Below are 4,948 nucleotides of genomic sequence, written 5' to 3'. Positions count from 1 at the left end.
ACATCACCTAGTCTCGTATGACCGTGGGCCGTGCGTAAGGAAGATTGCACAAGGAACCCAACTTCAAGAGGACTGTTCAAATAAGGTAGTTTGTTTGGGATATAATTCTTATGTACAGTCATCTATTTATTTTAATTACACTAAGACTTTAGGCTAATGAGTGTTCTAATAAGCTTAAGACACCTATTTTATTTAAAACTTTTGTTATCCACTATAGTCATCCAAAACCACTAAAAGTAAAGTTATTTTAGAATTTGAAAAACCTTTTTATAAATGGGACCCTAGGGCTTTAGGAAAAGGCATATAGTCAATTTCCCCAATAGTTTAGAATTCAAGAAATTTAGGTTATTTGCTTAGAACTTAGGTATTTTTTCTCTTGGAAATAATATAATTATTTTTTCATAAAGTCTTTTCTTCAAGGTTATTCAGTTATATTCGCTTCTACATCTTTATGCAATATTGTGATTTAGGCTTGCTTAGGCTTTCTATCCCTAAACCTTAAGCACCGTGTGGATCTTGGCTAAAGCTCCAAGCTTGTGACAAGTGGCCCCCCTCAAAATTTTTGAAAATTTTTATTTATTATATATATATTTTAATGGTCCCTTCCAAAATTTTTAAATTTTTTATATATTATATATATTTCTTTTAATGGCCCCCTCAAAATAATTCTTTTATTTAATAATTAATACAAATAAAAAGTAATAAAATGACCCCACAAATGTACTTAACTTTACTCTAATTTAAGTTTCTCTATACCTCTTTCTTTCTCTTTTCTTTGGTCTTTTTATTTTTACTTTACTATCTTTTCTATAACTCACTACCAAAACACATCTCATTATTCAAGAGAGATTTATAAGCTTGTCAGCTTGGAGAAGGAAGAACGGGACTGCTCACCACTTTTATATGAAATTAAGAAGAGGTAAATTTTTTTTTATATTCTTCTTTCTATTTATACTATTATTTATATTTATTTTTTTAATTTCTATTCTATTTGCTCATATATTCTAAGTTTCAATGGATTTTCTTCAAATTTCTACGAACCATCAACCATGTTCTTTTTCTTTCTTCTTTGTTTTATGGGTTCTATCTTCTACTTGTCATGTTCTCCTTTTTTCTTTTATTATATGGATTTTATTTTTCATGATTTTAGTTTTTAAAAATTAAAAACTTATTATATAATTCTCAAATAAAAGTTGTAGTGTTGCACTATTGATTATTGCTTAAAATTTCATATCATTTTTTTATTAATCCTGATTAAATAAAAAGAAATTTTCTTGAGTATATCTTTTTTATGTGCTTTATATTTTATATTTAGTTGAAAGGAAATTATCTTGAGTATATAAGAGGAAATTATCTGTTGGTGTTGATGGGGGTTTTTGATACGGTATTCAAGAATAGGCAAAATTGGCTTCAAGGCGAGCCTTTCAAATAGACGTCTATCTTTAATACTTATTTCGCCCCCACCACTCAATATGCGAAGGGGAATAACGAAAATAGTTTCAAGGATACAATGAAGCCAACGTCTAACTTTCATATTGCACTTACGAAGAAGACCGCTAGATACACCTGAGGGTTTACAAAGTTGCTTGGCCTTATAACCAACTTTCTGCAGCAAGTAGATGATAAGGAATTTGGAATATCTTGAAGATGGTGAGAACTCTAGTGTTTATGTTTATAATAAAACATAACACTTTTCTTGCTTTTGCTCTCTACACTTTTGGTATCTTTGGTATATTTTTGGTGTGTCTAAAATGGTTGGCACCAAGCCTGTTATATAGGCTTCCAAGTGTTTCTTCTTTAAGGACACAACCTCTTCATAAAGACACCTCTTTGTCTAGAAAGTATCTCTATGATTTTTGCCAACACAACTTTTAGATATAGTTATTGTTTCAATAGTCATCTTATAATAGATTACTATTCATCCTATAAGTTATAACCTTTGAGTTATATCTTGAAACAATAACTATTCACTTTAACTTTTGAGCAACGGTGTCTTTTCAATCATGTCTCTTAACTTTTGGATATGAACTTCCAAGAGACATAACCATTCACATGAAAACATGTCTATATCTAATAGACACATTATGTCACTTTTCGTAACATAACTTTTGAGCTAATGATAGCTCTTCCATCATGTGAAATATCCTTTAATTTTGAAAATACACCAACATTATCTTGAGTATTTAGCCTTTAACCAATCTTGATTATATAAGAGAAAATTATTAATCATGTATATCATGTTTAACTATTTATATTTTTTGCATTATAGTTTTATATTTAGTATTTTAAGTTTAAATAGAAACAAAAAAAGAAGATTGGATGTTGACTGTATTAATTTTTAGGTTTGATTAAAGTATAAACAAGTTGAAACAATTTAGAAATTCTTTAAAAGAAAATATGTAAATCATCCCAATGATTCTCCTAAACTTGAGCTAAGAAGCCTTAATGCTTCAACTTATGAATAAGAAGAAACATCGTCGAGCACAACTTTTCTAAGGGACTATTGTAAGTCTTTCTTATATTGTTCCTTTTGACTATTATTTATTAGTTTTTATGCTTCTATAAGATTTAAGGAAATAGGGCTTAATTTTGGAAAGTAAAGTGTTTGAAGGATCCAGAATTCTGCTTGCATATACTTTAGTGTTTTAACTATAACTCACACTCCTAATGTCCAAATCATATGGTTCTCAAGCTATTGGAAAACTTAGAGATAGAGCTACAACTTTCATGAAGACTAATTGAGGACAGTGAAAATGTGTCAGAAGATGATTGGGCATAATGTTGCGGAATGGCAATTTAAGGGTGATATTTGATGTTTGGGCCTCATAACACTTTTAAGTCCAAAAGTTAGAATCAATAGGTTAACTTAGGGAATCTTAGATTAAGATTGATAGTATAAATAAGATGTTTTAAGAGAAGTCATAAGGAAAACCCTAAAAGATTCAAGAAGTTGAGCCAGAAACTTAAAGAGAAAGGTTGCAAATAATTGTTTTGTTTTCTTCCTTAGCTTTTATTTTTCTTGTTACTCTCAATGGTTGAAATTTATATATTTTATTTGTCTTTGCAATTATGAGTAGCTAATTTTCTTTTTCTAGGATTGCAATTGAGCTCTCATGTAATCTAAATTTTTATTCTCTTTCTTGCTTATCTTTAATGGGATTTGAATCGTTTATTCTAATTTGTTCTTAATGCTTTTTAATTGATTGGCCACCAATTAAATTGACCTACGAACCTAAAAAAACTTAGGAAAGAGAGTTTAGTGTAGACTAAAATTACAATAGTATATGATCACATTAATTGATTTGTGTATAGGATAGGGATATACCTATATGCCACATGTAGCCAGAATTAGAACCTAAACTTAATGAGTCTATTTTAATTTCAATTCACATAAGGATATTGTGTTTTGGTTAAAATATATAGTTTTATAAGATAAGTCAGGAGACCCATATAAATAATTGAGGACTTTAAGTTAACAATTCCCCATTGAAATAAGTTAAGAAAAAAAAGGTAAGATGTAGATGAAATGTGAGGGATATTGTAATCCTAGGCTTGTTTGATTTGATTTTTACTCAAGTTATTATTAGTTTGATTTTTCTTTTTAGTTTAAATTTTGATTAATTAGTTTTTGTTAATTAATTTAGTTATTTGATTTTGATTGTTTAGATAAGATTAAATTGTTCTAATTTTAGTACTTAATATAATTTTAGATCAATTCTCTACGAGATCGATTCTCTAATTACTAAAATGTTATTTTTACGATACGTATACTTATGTAGGTAGAGTTTTAATTGACAATATATTATGTGTTACAAGCCTTAGTTTGCATCCTTCTTTGATCTTCATGGTGCCTTGGATCTCTATCTTTGGATTACAAAATTCCTTCCCTAATCTAATCTTGTTTTCTAATTACAAAAGAATTTAGAAACCTCGAGCTACATTTGAGAGGAGTAAGAGATAAAGCAAGGTGTGCAGGCCCTATTTCAAAAATTTTCATAAATAACAATTTAACCAAACATCCATAATCACATTGGGTCTATAGTCCATAACCATCCTCATACATCCATAATTTAATTATGAGCATACAAGAATAAACATGTTTTTTATGATGATGATCTTGCATTTCATTCAAAAATTGTCATGCAACATTTGAAGATCAAAGTTTGAATAATTTGATGTCCTCTAGTAGAACAGATAATTTGGAAAACTTATTTTCGAAGCTACTCACTAAAAGAGATTAATCTAATTAGTAACTTTGGTCAATTCAAATCTAATTTGAATTTATTCTAGGTTAGTAAGTTCATTCTAATTAAAATCTTTTAATTAGAATCCTAAACCATTTAGGAAACTTCACTAATTTAGAAATCCATCATAAGCATTTTAGGAAGGTTTTATGATCATGTTAGACACCTTAAACATTGTAAGAAACTTAACAAATTTGTCCTAACATTTTAAGAAACTTTCCATATTTGGTCTTAATCAAATTAGGAAACTTTCTAAATTTGATCTTGGGTCTTAAACATTTTAGGACTTTGCTGTATCCATTCTATAATTTTGTGTTTATACTCTTTCTAATTTTAGATTACTAATGTTTATTAGAATCTCCAACAAACTAGTAAGACTTTCCTTAATTAAATTTGCCTAATTAGATTAGTTGGCCATATTTTAAAAATTGACCAACAAATTTAATCAAGATAATCTAATCTTTATTAGATAATGACTGATCAATCAATTTCATTCCCTTAAGTGGGAGATTTTCAATTTAATTGAATTGAATATCTACTTGAAGATTTGATATCAATAAATTAAAATTGATTGATTCAAATCAAGGATACAATTTCCTTAATTCTAGGCATGAGTTCCCAACAATTTGGGAGTTAATGATCAGCAAAGGAAAGAATCCTTGCTGACCATTTGTTGCCACTTTATTCTTCTTGTTACCTACTAC

The sequence above is a fragment of the Theobroma cacao genome, chromosome 6 (assembly GCF_000208745.1).
Source record: "Theobroma cacao cultivar B97-61/B2 chromosome 6, Criollo_cocoa_genome_V2, whole genome shotgun sequence".
Classification (NCBI taxonomy): domain Eukaryota; kingdom Viridiplantae; phylum Streptophyta; class Magnoliopsida; order Malvales; family Malvaceae; genus Theobroma; species Theobroma cacao.
This window is presented reverse-complemented; position numbering follows the sequence as displayed.